Here is a 17,161-nt window from a genome sequence, read left to right as displayed (position 1 = left end):
AAGCCTTGATTGTATATGTATTTATGTTATGATTGTGTATCCTTATTTACCATAGAGTATTGCTAACTCTACAAAGAAATTATACAAAATCAATATAACAAAATAACATGGTTTTATATTATCTATTAAATCTACTTTATAATAAAAATAACTTTATAACTTAACTAATTACATTAAGTCACATAAATTTATAAATTTATTTTTATATAATCTATTTATAATTAAAATATTTCCCTTTACCACAAGCATAATATTCAACTATAAATAAGTCCTTGCACATTAAACAGACACTTGAATATACAATTTTCTATACAGGAGTGAAAAAAAGTCAAAAAAAGATATATAGATAGGGAGGCATTTGCACATTTCCTTGGATGTTTAAAGGGGATGGAGGGAGAAGCATGACAGCATTTGTCTAATAAAGTAGACAACATTATTCTCCCAGATCTAAGGCTCTGTACATTTATATATTTGCAGCTTCTTCTGCCATTCCACTGTTCTGGATCCTTATTAACAGGAATATTAAAGGCTACTAAACCCCCGCTATTAAATACTCTGCACACGTCTTGAAGTAGTCATATCATAAACCTTAGGTTAGAGATTATGTCAACTCATCTAATTTAATTATTATTATTAATTTTTAAAATTTTTGAAATAAAATAAAATTAACAATTATTTTGTACACAGTATTAATTATAACCTATATCTGTCGTATCTTTTATCTTTTAATTTATGAAAGTATTATTTATTAAAAAAAAAAAAATTGAACTGGAGTATGCGATCCCAATATTGTGGGAACCATTGGACGTCTGTATCCTACACCATCCCTGATCTCATGATCCCGTCCCCTCCTCGTCCATATCTACCGCAACTTTAAATTTCCTCAGCTGCTGATGATCTCAGAAAATTTCAATTTCCATCCCCCATTTAAGAAGATGAACGCTTTCAACAGGAAATCGATGTAGAAAATCCCCGGCTTGGACTTGGAGTTGGAGGGGTAAAGATTAAATTAAATTAAATTAAATAATGAAAAAAAAAAAAAAGAGGGTTGGGGACAGCATGCAGAGAGATTTTGCAGGTGCTGGGGAGCATGTAATGATGACCTAACACTGCCAGCCTCCCTACGCCCTCACTTCTTACACATTTCGCTTTCCCTTTTACCTTTGTGTGATTGCGTGCTCTGCGTCTCAGTTCTCCGAAACACGAACCCATAAAACAAGAGAAAACAAAACAAAGCCTGGGAGTTGGGACAAACATGTTTGAGGAAGTCTGTTGGGAAATTGTGACCCCGAAGTGGTTAAAAAAGTGTTCTTCACTTTATCTTTTGGTTTTTCCGATCTCAACTACAGTAAAAAGTGCGCGAGGTTTTAAGCATCTTTTCAGCACAGGTGACCATTCAATTCATGTATTTGATATTATTTTTCAACTCCCAACGGTTCTTTTTGGTTTCTCTTTTGGATACCGCATATTCCAAGACATCCTCCTGAAATGCAAAACTGACCTCATTCTTCATCAGCTGGTATTAACCCATTTTTGTTGAACAGAAATAACAAAAATCATAAACGAAAAAGCTTTATTCTTGTGTTAGTGTGAGCATAAAGTTAAGAAACGCAAACAAAAGAAAGAAAGAAAGATGGAGAGCTTGCGACGCAATGAAAACTCTTCTGGTGTAATGTTATAAAGTTAGGATCATTATTTGAAAATATAGTTCATTTCCTTCTTGAAGAAAGGAAATTTACCACTAGAAAGACAAAACAAAACAAGATACACGTGACAAAAGAGCAGAATGAATTCAGTCTGCTCTTCTTTTATTGTTTTTCCTCAGTATTTAACGTTAAATCACATCATTTCAGAGCTCAGAGCACCCCCTTCAATATCTCTCCCTCCCATATATCACTCTTTCAGTCCATCTTCTGACTTTCAGCTCCCTCTTACTTTTATCTCACTTTTTCCTTGTTCTTGGCAGTTGGTCAGTATTTTATTTTATTTCGGTCAGTTTTTTATTTGATTTATCTTACGATTCGGCATAAATAACGATAGGTTTACTTTCTCTTTTATCACTTTTTATATAAGCGTATTTAAAATTTTAATTTCTTTTCTTTTAAGTATTTTTTTAACATATTTAATTATTAAAAAAAATTAAAAAATTATATAATTTTATTAATAATCACTTCTTTAATTATTAAAAATAAATAAAATAGAAAAAAATAATAAACAGTAATAAACCTATCATTATCCTTGTTGCATTATACAATAGTCAATATTTAGGCATTGTCAGATTAAAAAAATCTCTCATTTTATTTAATTATTATAATTTTTATATAAAATATAATAAATAATTTAATATTTTTAAAATTTAAAAATAAAAATTATATTTTATTTAATTTTTATCTCATCCTGCGATTCCTACTTACCTTGTTTCATTTAAGAAAAAATCTTCACAACCTCTCAACATCCCACACTTCACATTTATTTTAATTTTTATTATTTTAATTTTTATTAAATATTAAATATATAAATAATAAATAAAAGAATTAAATTAATTTAAAAAGAATAAATTAAAAAAAAATATTAAAAAATTAAAAAAAAGTGGAATGTGGTATATTGGAAGGTTGTGTATCATTTCCGTTCATTTAATCTCGGCAACTATAGACCTTTCCTTCGTTTTAACTTAAAAGCTGAAAGACCCATGTGCGTTTGATTTTTATTTTTTAATTTTTGAGGACCGAAGACTGACTGAAGAGGGAGGAGGGACTAAAATGGAGAACGGAAAGAATCTATTTAAGTGCAAGTTACGGAAAACTCTCGCCAACACTTTTACCCCCACTAGATAAGGTGCTATCCTTTTCCTTTTTACAGCGCGCGCGCGCACACACATATATATAGAGAGAGAGAGAGAGAGAGAGAGAGAGAGAGCTTTCATCCCGAACAGCGCCGAAGAAATGACTAAAGATGAAGACTTTAAGATCCTCAAGATTCAGGTCTCCCTCTTAACCGCATTCCTTCGGTCTTTAAGTTCCCTTTTGTTTGTTATATTTATTACCCAGAATAATGCATCAAAGTTGGATGGTTGTCTTTACCTCGAGAATCTTCTTCTTTTTTTACTTTTTATTGTTCACTTTGTTCCTTTCATTTTCATCTACAGACGTGTGTTCTCAAAGTGAACATACACTGTGATGGGTGTAAGCAGAAAGTGAAGAAACTCCTTCAGAGAATTGAAGGTGCTGCTTTGTTTCATCTTCTCAGTTTTTTATTACACGTACTTGTCTTCCTCTACTCAGTGTGTACTGCATTGCCTGCTCAATGCACATATATTTTCCTTCTGTGTACAGTTCTAGTTTGGTTACCCAGAAAATGATGGACGATAAACTATGAAATTGAATTTCGTTTTGTGGGCCCCTTTTTAAAACAAAAAACACGGACTAAACTGTGCCATCAGTTCTAAAATTTAATTTTGTGCATTTATAGTCTCTCGTCGCTTTCTCCCGTTGTTACAGGCGTGTACCAAGTAAACATAGATGCAGTGCAGCAGAGAGTCACAGTTTCAGGAAGTGTAGATGCTGCGACATTGATAAAAATACTAGTAAAAGCTGGTAAACATGCCGAACTATGGTTTCAGAAAACCAACCAAAACCAAAAACAGAAAAACGCCTGCATCAAAGATGATAATAACGACGAAGTCAAAAACCAAAAGTTGATCAAGGATCTTGAAGCCTTGAAAAATCAGCAGAAATTTCCTGCTTTCAGCTTTGAAGAAGATAATGAGTATGCTGATGACGAGGAAGGGGATGACGAAGAGGATGAGCTGCGGTTTATTAGGGAGAAAGCTAACGAACTTGGTCTTCTCGGGGAGCAGGCAATTGATGCAAATGATGCAAAGAAAGGTGTTGGAGTCATTGTTGCTGCTTCCAACAATGGGAAAAATAATAATGTTGTAAATGGGAATGCTGGAAATGGAAGGATAGGAAACAAATATCAGAATATGGGAATCGGAGTTAATGCAGGTGAGATTGATCCGAAAACCATGGCAGCTCTGAAAATGAACACTGCTCATTTGGTTGGGGGTAACATAAATGCTGGAGAAGTAAGGGCAAATGACATCAATTCTATGATGGGTATGGCTGGTTTTGGTGGAAATAGCCTTAATGTTGCTTCTGCTGCCGCTGCTTTAGGAGGGAATTCCAATGGTTTGGGACGTTTTCAAGTCCAAAGCAACAATGCATGTCAGGGCCCTTCTGCTGGGTTCACAACTGGTACATATGTCCCTGATCAATACCCATCATCCACGCTGATGAACATGAATGGTTACACCCCTGCACCACCTCCGACGATGAACATGGATATCCTGGCCAGGCATGCCATGCAACAACAACCACAAATGATGTATAACCGGTCTCCCTTTGTTCCCTCCAGCACTGGCTATTGCTATAATTATGTCCCAAATCCCAACCCGTACCCTCACACTGAACCTTATTACAGTGGTCATGACTCTGCAATCCATATGTACAGTGAGGAGAACACAAGCAGCTGTTCCATAATGTGATGAAAGAATTAAATAAATATATATTGCATAGAGAAAAAGTAGGGTGTTGACCGGAATTTCTCTGTTAGTGCGTTGGTGGCTTTTGTCTTTTGACTTTATTCTGCTTGGAATTAGGATGGGTATGTGTGGGCCAAATCCTGTAAGCGAATTGCTTTGTTGTCAAGATGGTTTATTTTTCTATGTTTATCGTTAGTATTTGCTCCAGTTCTGTCTGTTTGTTCTTCAGTTGTTTCAGAACTGACTATAATATGTGGTTGTTTGGTGTGAGCCACAGTAGTTCTGGTAAATAAACAAAGAGAATGATTAGTGTTTTGAGTTTCTTTGATCAATCCATTTACAGAAGAATTGATATTGGTCAGTGGGTATAATTTTAGTGACATGATTGTGTGCTGAGTAAAAGAAGCTATGCTTATGCTTATGAACTATAGCGGGCACAACAAGGTTGAAATTGCATGCAAAGAATAGAAAGGACATTGATTCACATGTAATTAATATCCCAATAATTTTCGCGAAGTTAACAGAAGAAACTCATAAAATGTAGCAAAATCTCAAACTCCCCTACCCATGGCAGAAACGTGCTACAGATTCCACAGATTAGGACTAACCATTCAATGAGCTTTTTCTCTTTCCTGGTGCTACTTGTAGCCAGGGACGAAAAGCATTATAGATAGTGCTTTTCTCTAGTTTTTAGGTTTTCTTTTCGCAATTTGGCTCTTTTCTAAGATTTTATGTTTCTTAGAATACTTGCTGAGAGAAACAGTGTAGTTGTTTCACATGAAGTGAATCCACCAATTGATATGAGTTCGTCTCCATCCGGTGCTATGGCACTACCAAATCATAGTGCCAAAATTTAACATCAACAAACATAACTTAGGATGCATTGTCTAATAGTATTTCCTTCGCTATCATGTCACTCAATTTTAGTCTAACCATTGTCCCAGCAATATCTCTTTAGACTGTATCAAACATGGCCAGACATAGCATGCTAAAGTAACAAACATTAGAACCACCATCTCATGACATTGTCAAAGGTTGAGAATGGGGACTCAAAAGTAAAATACAAGACTCACACAGTTAAGAAACAGGGAGGAACAATTAATTCATTTTCATATCTAGTCGCATAAGCACATGTAGTATGAAGGACATGCTACGATAGATATATCTTCCCAAACATTGTATCACCATATCAAAACACCGTACAAATCTTAGTCTTAACGCTATTTCTACATCTAACCAGGATCTCTCCATTTGCTCGCCTCCAAGACACAAAAAATTATCTCGCATCCAGCTCATTGCAAGGTACATGGATTGCAGGGTGTCCATGGACAATCCTCTTAAATATGATGAACCTCATCTTAGTTCTCACTAATTCAACATATCTTTTTGTGTCATGCAATTTATCCGTCTCTAGACAAGTACCGAGTGACATATTATTTCATCTCTGCTCTCTACCTCTTTATAACGCCAAATGTGATCGCTCATGTGAATAAGCCTATCCAAGTCTGTTAACATATCTTGTGTGTATACAATTCATGTAATATGATAAAGACAAACTAAATGGAAAAAATATCACAGCGCATTAATATCTCTAAGGAAAATTTATAATATTATGTCAATTGAAAAATAAATTATAATCACAGTCTGCGCAGTCCAAAACTCCTTACATGAGCCATAAAAATGTCTTTCACTAGAGGCTTTGTCAGGGGATCAACAACCATTCAACTCATAGATAGATGTTTTAGGAGCACTTCTTTTTGTGTTACCATGTCTCTAATGTACTGATATTGGATATCAATATGTTTTGCTCTTCAACAACACTTTGGGTTCTTAGCATATACAAGAGCAACCATATTGCCACAAAAACTCATAACAGGTTTAGAATTATCCTCACTGATATCTAGGTGCTGAAGGAACCTCCTTAACCAAATAGTCTCCTGAACTGCTCTGAAACATGGTATATACTCTACCTTTATGGTGAATAAGGTTATGTAGGGTTGTTTTTTGCCACTCCATTTAATGGCATCATTGTTCAACAATAAAATATACCTAGTTTTCAATTTTCACTTGTCTAGGTCACTACTTCAATCAGTACCATTACAACACTTCAGTTGCAAATTTGAACCGTGATAACATAATACATAGTCTGCAATTTCCTTGAAATATATGAAAATCCCTTTGATTGCTTTCAATGGGCTAGTCTAGGGTTAGATTGGAATCTAATGAAAAAGAATACTGCATAGCATATATCTAATCAAGCAAACGTCATTGTGTAAATTTGACTACCAATAACGCTAGCATAGGGAACACGAATCATCTTTTACATGTCTCTTGGGATCTTAGAACACATTTATTGGCATAACGTCTGTCCTTTAGCAATATGGGTGTCAATGAGTTTACAATTACTCATTTTGAAGAGCTCAAAAACCTTCTTTATGTAAATCTGTTTAGATAAATATTAGTGGGACATAATACATTTTGGGAGTTAAGATTTATAAATGTTGTTCAAAGTTGAGGGACAACCACTCCTTACTAGTGACAACTATCCCCTCATCATAGGGGTGCTACCTGCACCTTGTGGGGGGTGAGATTTTTGCCACTAGCACCCACCCTCGACATGAGAGATAGGGTCTCTTGTCTAGATTCTAAGGGGCAGGGGCGAACAAGAGGTGTGGCTATATGTGACACGACACGTGAACTTAACACAAACATGATGCAAAATTAATAAGTTTGAGTTTAATGTTAATGAGTTAGGTTTAATACAGGTTAATCCTTTAAAACAAGATTTATAAACGGGTCAATAACATGTCAACTTGCTTAACACCAAATCAACCCATTTAGAATTTATTTCAAAATTAAACATTTACTATTGTTAAGTTCTAATATTGGTATTTCTTAGTATTCTTATGTTTTTATTGTTTTTATTCTTGAAATTGTAATTTTAGACCTATTTTTGTATTTGTTATTGTATAGTTTGTAATATTGGTTTTATTATATGTTAAATTTTAAAAATATTGATATAGATTTTTCAAAATATTGTGGTTATTAATAAATATAGATTTTAATTTTTATGTAAAATTTTGTTAATCAGTTCAAATAAGTTATGCATTTTAGTGCTACCCATGTACATGAAACAGACAGGTTTAAATAAATTGTGTTGTATTAACATATTTCTAATTAATTATTAAATATGTCAAAACGAGTGACACGACACGACCTATTATTTAAATGGGTTATGTTAAGTTTTAAAATTTTGACATATTTAGCTTAACGGATTGGATTCGGGTTGACCTATATAGTCGAATTTTCATGACTTGACACGATTAGAAAATACGATTTGCCAACCCTAGCGAACACCCCATCTTCCGCCCTCCCACCCTACCCAAATGTGCCCTCAGCCGGTTAGGCTTAAAACATGTTTATGGGTCATTTTGGGTCCTTAAATTTGTAAAAATAGATGGAAATGTTTAAAGCATAAAATTTTCTAAATAATTTACAATAATATAAATTAAAAACTTGTATACTACTAAGTTGAAATTAATGATCCTAATGAAGCTATTACAATACTAAAAATTAATCTAAAAATGTTATAAAATTACAAATTCATCTAAAATCTATAACAAGTCATCACATAATTTAAATATATAATAATAACACAATTAACTATTAAGGGAAAAATTGTAGCAAGATTACAACTAACTCAAGAATATCATTTCAATTTTCAAATTGATTTTGACATTGGAAGTGGGGTGGTCATGGTGGTGGAAAAGTTATTAGGCTGTGTTGTGAAATTGTGAGATCATGAAACCTAAAATATTAATAGAAAAATAAATTAGAATTACAAACAAGAAACAAAATTAAAAAATACAAACATATATTAGAAATGTTAAAATCAAAAACACTAAAAGTAATAACCTAGATGAGATTGGGATCAAAATGAGAATGAGATCATTGGATCCTTGGGATTAGGATTGGACATATGACAATTAGAGTATAAAAACTAAAATATTCAAAAATAATTAGAATTTCCAAAAATTATATAACTACAAAAACTAATTAAGGAACAAAATGTGCAAATCAATGACAATTGTGGGTCCAATACACATGAAATCATATTGTAGCGGATGTACACATTGTTTAATGTATCGCTACAACAATAGAATCTGAAAATAATACCGATTAAATGAATGTAAATAAATTAAAATAACAAAATGAAATCCACAATTACCAAATCCAAGTTGATCACCACCTTTCTTCTCATTGATCTCCTAAAAGTCAAATACATCTACCATATGAATTGGGATTCTAGTGATCCAATTTTGCGTGTAAATCAATACATCTAAAGTGGTAGGAGACAATGAACTTTAGAATGGATCAAATATGTGTCCTCCTATAGTGACATCGATACACTTTACCACAATAGTTACATTTACTTTTAGAGTTATTAGGGTCCTGACCCTTTAGTTTGGTGAAGTGAGTCCAAACTATTGAAATTGGTTTTTTGCTTTGTGGGGGGGCAAAGGGGCAAGGGTAGGGTCTGTAGGTGTAGGGTTAGGAGTGGTTTGGTGTTGGGAAAATGGTAAGAGAGCTAGCACTAAAATCTAGCTGAGTATTTATTCTTCAAAACTCACAAAAATCTAAAATGAAGTAAAGGTCATAGCAACAATTAAAACCATGCTAGGGTTTCAATCCGAAATCCGGAAATCACAATTTCACAAGATTTTTTTTTTAAAAAAATTTTATAACAAAGAAACCAATATTCACACTCCAGAACACATAATTCACAATCCTATCCTGCAACTTCTCAATTTAAATCCGTCTTCCATAACTCAACAAAATAAAATAAAATAAAATAAAATAAAATAAAATAAAATAAAATAAAAAGTTGATTTCACTCTGAATTGGAAACATACCTTTGGTGATGGACTAGGCATGCAACAGAGATGGTGTGGACGACGACGATGACGAGCCTGACAGATTGCCACGGATGAAGGTTGAGAGAGAGGCTAGGGTTTCACAAAGATGAGAGAGGGAGAACTGTGGGTGGGAGGGGGTCACCATGGGTGTTGGGCTTTTTGGGTTAACATCACAAATAAAATGATGTCGTCTTACACACATACACACACACACACACACACACACACACCTGGGGGTGGGGCATTGGAGATGCAAGCCGGGGTTGGGCCCTGCCACCCACATTTGCCAAACGGAGGCGAGGCAACGTGGTGCGGGGCCCCTCTGCCCACCCGTACCTCATCATTTCCAGCCCACAGAATGTCATCAATGTATAGTGATAACAATACAAAACTTGTTTTGGATGTTTTAATATAAACATAGTGGTCTTTTGCGATAATCGTAAACTCATTTGAGATAATGTCTTGATGGAATCGAATATACCACTGTCTAGATTATTGCTTGCACTCGAGTTTGCACACTTTGCGCTCTTGACCTTTAGCCACAAAGCCCATGGGTTGATCCATATAGATATCTTGATTTAGTTCTCCATTGATAAAAGCATTCTTAACATCTATTTGGTAGAATTCCAAATCCAAATATTCTACAATGGCTAGAATAAGTTGAATTGAGGCAAACTATACTACTGAAGAAAAAGTTTTCTTATAGTCTACATTCTCTTGTTGGGTATATTCTTTTGCCATGAGGCGAGCTTTATACCTCTACATTGAATCGGTCGCTTTTCATTTGACCTTTAGAACCCATTTTTTCTCAATGACCTTTTGCCCTAGCAATAGGTCTACCAAACGCCAGACTTAATTAGTCCTCATAAACTCAATCTCATAATTTAGTGCTTTCATCCACCCCTTTTTATAGAAGACGAGAAAACATCCTGGTTGGTTCTAAGCTCATCATTATCTTGCAACCCCACCATGAAAATTTTTCATTTAATTCTAAGTTGACGACATGGAATATTTCCACATGCTACTTGGTTGAAACTGTTGTACATAACCAACAAGTGGTATGTTACTATTTGGAGCCAAGTTACTCCCATGAGTTTGAAAAATTCCATCATTCTCAATTAGGACATTTGAAGTAGCTTCCTCTTGATCAACAATTTCTTAGAGTTTCAAACTACTATCAAACTCACCTATAATTAACAATTTATCATTGATAAAATTCCAACTCATGAATCAATTTCAGATACAATTCCATCAGGTTGTTCACCAATTAATACATATCCCTTAAAGTGGTTAGGGTACCTTACAAAGATACATTTATTCTCTCTAAGGCCAAACTTTCCATATTTATGAAAAGAATTGTGAACAAATCCTGTTGAACCCCATTGCCACAAGTTATTTATGTTGGGTTTCTCACTGGTCTGTTCATACGGAGTGGATTGCATTGATTTGGAGGGCACTTGGTTAAGGATGTAGGCTGTAGTCAAAAGTGCATCATCCTAATATGATAATTGTATGTTTGTTTGTGCCATCATCAATCTAATCATCTCATATAGTGTTCGATTTCTCCTTTTTGCTACGCCGTTTTGTTGTGGTATATATGGCATTGTCAACTGCTTTTTGATTCTTCTTTCATCACAGAACTTTTTGAACCGCTTAGACAAATATTTACGTCCATAGTCAGTTCTTAGAGCCTTTATACTATTGTCTAAATGATTATTAATCAAGCTCATGGATTGTCTAAAGTAGTCTAATACTTCAGACTTGTGGGAGATTAAATAAATAAGGCCATATCGCGAAAAATCGTCTATGAAGCAACAGGGGCATGTCCAGTAAGAGCGCTGCTACTTTATTACACCTGCAAATTGTTGCAATTTTTTATTCAACTATCTTATTATCATCAAATTAGAATTTTGTGGTATTAATATTGTTCCAAAATTTTATCTAATTTCAAGAAAATTAATATAATACAATGATATGCACATTATTTTATTTCTCTTTTGAATTTTGTAATTATTTGAGTGAAATATATTATTAAGAAAATATAAAATTTAATTTATCGTTGAGATGTAACTTAATTCGCATATAACTCATTTCCATAGTTAGCTTCTTCTTTTAATTGCAACATATAAAATATTTGGACGTAAAATTATCAATTTTTTTAGAACAATGCAAATTTAATTAGGAATTAGTTTTTCTTTCTTACCTTTTACTCCTTTTATCAATTCATCAACAGCTATTTATTCAAAATATTCGGCCCCTCTAAACTTATAATCCTTCCTTAGACCTACTTGGAGCACTTTAATGTATTGGAAATAAAAGTCATTGTTGAAAAAAAAATTTAGTTATAAATATAACTGCGCACTAATATGTGTATCATTCTAATATGATTAGTCAAAAAATTAATTTTATTAAAAATAATATTAATATAAATTTTAAATATAAATAAATCAATATTAATACATAAATTAATACATAACTTTATTCATACATAATAAAATTCTTACTAAAAGCTTACTTAGCATAAGAAGTTGATAAATGAGATCACAAACCAATTGAAAGGAAAAAGAAACTCAACTTTTAAAATGTTTTCATGAGTTCAGTCATAATTTTGACTAATCTTTCGAGTATGAGCACAAATGTGGTTTAGATATTCTTTAGATGGTATCAAAGCCGAACCTACTGGAGATGTGAGAGCTGAATTATGTCATCTTTTTGACTATAAAGAATCATAAACTAACCGTGTGAGGACCAATGACATATATGGTAGAGTATTAATTGCATTACAGATATCTGGTCTCCCACTCGAGTTGCACCTGTCCACGAAGCAAATTGGATTTGTGCATTTGGCATTTGGCCACATAAATTTCTAGTCCCATCAGAGTCCATGGAAGTAATTGACCAAAGTTTGAGTCTTTTAGATGCATGGCTCTCTTTAAAAGAAGACCCGTAGCTAGATGATAATGCCCCTGCAGGTCGCATGCGTTTAAAGGGCGAAAGCAATATACTGAATATTATAAATGGAATAAAGTAGGAAAAGCCCTTAAAAGTTTACGATAGAAAGTTCTAGCAGAGGAAAACTGGCCAGAGAAACTCATTAGATACATATAGATGAATTTTGAGATAAAAATTAAAAATTAAATAAAATATTATTAAAATATATTTTTTAATATTATTTTTATTTTAATATTAAAAAATTAAATTATTTATTTTATTTTATAATTTTTTTAATAATAAAATAAATTGAGATGAATTGCTATATAAATTGTTGTCATTAGATGGTATTAATATTAATATTTATAGTTTGTCAGTGACAGCAAAGCCTACCCAGGATCAGTTAATGGATCCCTTTCATTATCACCAGGTAATATTCCTTTCATACTGTAATAAATATAGTGGTTTTAAACCTACGTATGCCCACCACACGCCTGGCGTCTCCCATCAAATACCCATCTCTTTCCCTCATCATCCATCTATGCTTGCATACAGCCGGCCAAGGCTCAAAACACAAACAAGCGACCATGGTGGCCGGCGTTTTGCTCAAGTTTCTTGATCTCATTTATTTGGCTTTGTTTGGAGTACTCACAGCTTCAGTGGCCCAAGATAAACAGCTTAATTCGTCCAAGCTGGAAATGTTTGTGGATGAGCTTCCACATCTTCACAAAATCCATGGCTTCGATGTTGTTTCAGGCGTTCCCCAATCTAAGTCCCTGGTGATCGGCATGTTCAAGAAGAAATGGGTAAGCCCTTTTTTTTTTTTTTAAAGATTTCTCCTTCCTGTTTTGAGTTTCTACAAATTTATTTATTTATTTATTATTCTTATTATTATTTTTATCCGTTCGTGTAAATCTGTAATATCTTAATAAGAGTAGCGGGTGGTGTAATGGTCTTCAAGTAAGTCGTATAAACCGATCGAGCAGCCTCAATTCATAATTAAACCGCCAATAAAAAAATGTAACATTTTAATTTAACAATCAAGAAAAAGTTACAATTGCGACTAATTTATAAGATTAAAATTAGTTGTTATTAATTTTTCGTTACTATAAATTGATCTTAATTATTTATTTTTTTTATAGTGAATCTTTGTAATATAAAAATGATAGAATCACGTACTGAATTCAAGGACGCTACAAGGATCAATTAGAAGGCTGAAGTTTGTTTGGGGCTTTTTCTTCTTCTTCTTCTTCTTTTCTTTTTTTTTAACTGTTTATCATTCTTCATGTAACAGTAAAAAAATTAGCCTAATTCAGCGTTAATCCGGTGAATTAGTTCGTTCCCTATATAAATCTGTCGAGACTTCCAGTTTTAGGACAACGCATTAGTCATTTGTACACACTCATGAGTAATTGATGTTTGCTTGAGAGCATTCTGACACTTCGATACCCCTGAAACGTTACAAATGGTCGCGTTTTCTGGCCTCCGATCTACTGCATGCATCACCAGATTGATGTCTCGCCCAGTATCTTTCATATATATTGCATTTCTGGGTTAGCTCATAGAAAGGATCGTGTCCTACAAAATATTGACACATACAGCCACATGAATTATGTTATTCCATCTCTGTGTAGGCATATATATATATATTTTAGAAGTTGACATGATTTCGTAGTAAAGGTAAAATTTCAAACTGACGTAAGTTTATGTATATTTATCTTATTATAAAAATAATGTATCATGATTTAATCATGTGATTTTCTCTTTGTCATATAGCATTTTTTTTTTTTTAATACCTTTTCTATTAATCCGTTGCACAATGGAAAAGGCTTGCCCGTTACTTTTTACCTTTTGCTTTGCAGAAATTCCACAGAGATCTCCCTCCAACACCAGTTTACGCCTACGGTGTATCCGAAGACTTGGCTACAGTTCCTGGTCCAACAATCGAGGCCCTCCAGGGAATCGATATCAACGTGACGTGGCAAAATCACCTCCCTCCAAAGCACATACTGCCGTGGGACGCAACCATCCCGACTGCCATTCCAGCCAATAAGCTGGGCATTCCTACTGTGGTCCATCTCCACGGTGGAATCGTGGAGCCCGAGAGTATGATGGATTCGCAAGCTCATGGTTCACCCTTGGATTCCAAGAGAAGGGACCCACGTGGACCAAACAAACATGTCATTACCACAACCAACAACAAGCTGGAAACCTATGGTATCATGATCATGCCATGGGATTGACAAGAATCAACATCCTAGCTGGCTTGTTTGGGGCCTACATCATCCGCCACCCGCGGTCGGAGACCCACCTTGGACTCCCTACTGGCGATGAGCTCGATCGACCGTTAATAGTTTTTGACCGTAGCTTTCGAACCGATGGTTCCATATACATGAACTGCACGGGAGATAATCCCTCCCTACACCCGCACTGGCGGCCGGAATATTTCGGTAATGCTATCATCGTAAACGGAAAAGCCTGGCCACGTGTGACAGTACGACGTCGTAAGCATCGGTTTCGTATCCTAAATGCCAGCAATGCCAGATACTTTAGGTTCTTCTTTACCAATGGTCTGCAGTTCACTCACGTGGGATCTGACTCGGCGTATCTCAATAAACCAGTGGTAAACAATGAGATTCTGCTGGCCCCATCTGAGATAGCTGACGTGGTTGTTGACTTTTCAGAATCAAAGACCAATTCTGCTATTCTAGCGAACGATGCACCATATCCTTATCCAGATGGGAACCCGGTCAACGAAGCCGATAGCAAGGTCATCAAATTTTTCATCCTGAAGCATCGTGAGATTGACAGGTGGAGAGTTCCCAAGATGTTGATGCAATACCCACGTCCTGATTTATCCAGTGCATCGCGCACACGGTATATAACAATGTACGAGTACACGAGCACCACGGACGAGCCAACACATCTATACTTGAACGGAAAGACATTCGAGGCACCGGTCGAGGAGACCCCAAAAGTGGGAAGCACGGAAGTGTGGAACGTGATAAATCTAACAGGGGACAATCACCCATTGCACATCCATATGGGGCTCTTTGTGGCGTTGGATCAGATTGAGTTGGTGAATGTGGAAGAGTTCAGGAAATGCATGTTGAGAATGAACGATGCGATCAAGTGCCAAATAAGCAAGTATGCACGTGGGAAAAGAGTAGAGGTGCCAGCTCACGAGAAGGGATGGAAGAACGTTTTCAAGATTAAACCTGAATTCGTGACAAAAATTTTAGTGAGATTTTCATACATACACTCAAATGAGTCATTTCCGTTTGATGCAACTGCAGAGCCAGGCTACGTGTACCATTGCCACGTAAGTGATCTAAATTATATTTCCATAGATCTTCAAGTTGTAAAAAAGTAGATTCGATCATAAAAAATTGTAAAAAACAACTCAATTCAGTGAGTTTTGTCGGTAGGTTTTTATAGGTGGAAGTAGTGTTTTCCTTAATTAAAGGGCTATGACATATACATGCATGAATGCAGATCCTGGATCATGAAGACAACGAGATGACGAGGCCCTTAAAGTTCATTGAGTAAAGAAGGGCCACGAGGAAGATGCAAGAATACTGAACAAGGTGGTGAATCTGAAACCTTGTTGCTGCTTTTACAGCAAAGTAATTTAGTGTGTGTTTATATGTCTGTGAATTCTGAATTTGATGTCTTCTTATATATGCATGCAGGATAATTACTTTTCTCATCTACAGGAGAATTCAAATAATCAAGAAAGATAGGGGACAAGGCCGGATTGGTAGATACGTGACTCAGAAACCACAAGGCACAAACATTGTAGAATGGCTAGCTTTTCCAGTAAGATTGACTTATAATGTTTTGCTTGTTCAAAGACAAATGGGTTTGCAGATGTAAGTTCAAATTTGGGGAGATTTGGGTTTTGCCTCATATATATATATATATATGTCCACAATATGGTGTGATCATTAGATGATCATCAAGAATCTCTCAAAAGTTAATGTTCGTACATTATTTATGGTTGCCTGTGAAGATTCTCAAACGATCGATGTTTTATAAAATATTAAATATTATAAAAGTACTACTTCATTCACGTGTCTTTTCCAATTGAGGTGATCATATATTCGCCGATATTTTTTTACTAAAGACAAATTGTTTAAATCTATATTTATATTTTCTTTTCTTTTAACTCAAATGAGCTGAATCCACATCACCTTTGACCTTACCTAACAAACTTATTATTACTTTCTTTTTCTTTTTCTTTTTTTAATTTTAGCAACCGCTTCAAACAAAAAATTAATATATATATATATGTAAATACCAAATATTTTGCTTAATCGATCTATTTAATCCATCCGTAACAATTACATCTTTTCTTGTATGATAGTATGTACGTAAAAAATTAAAAAGCAAAAGATAAATTATATATACATGTATATTTACCCCTAAATACCCTCACTAATCTTTGCATGAAAAACTCTGTAAAGAAAGTTCAAAAGATAAGAGCTAGCTGACCAACCTGGACAAGTTCTGTGAATTCTGTCATGTTCAATATATAGTTCCTAGCATCTAATTAAATTTGAAATTAATATCGGTCAATGCCATCTCTGGTAATCTAGTTTGGTCACTCCTCCACATGTCATCCAATTCTTCTGTTGTCTAATTTTTTTTTTTCACTTTACATATTTGCTAACAGAAATCATTGGACGAAAGGTATAAAAAACTGAAAACCCTCGTTATGATCTCGTAAAAAAGCTTTGAAAAGTCTACAAAAATCCCAACAAGCTCACAATCA

At 34.5% G+C, this 17,161-nt stretch overlaps 1 pseudogene; it reads left to right on the top strand.

Moving 5' to 3' along the window:
- Positions 1 to 3,863: 3,863 nt before the first annotated feature.
- Positions 3,864 to 16,459, top strand: LOC122313673 (annotated as a pseudogene).
- Positions 16,460 to 17,161: the final 702 nt, after the last annotated feature.

This window comes from Carya illinoinensis, chromosome 6 (assembly GCF_018687715.1).
Source record: "Carya illinoinensis cultivar Pawnee chromosome 6, C.illinoinensisPawnee_v1, whole genome shotgun sequence".
Lineage (NCBI taxonomy): Eukaryota > Viridiplantae > Streptophyta > Magnoliopsida > Fagales > Juglandaceae > Carya > Carya illinoinensis.
The sequence above is the reverse complement of the archived record's forward strand: the minus strand, read 5'-3'. Positions and strand labels throughout refer to the sequence as shown.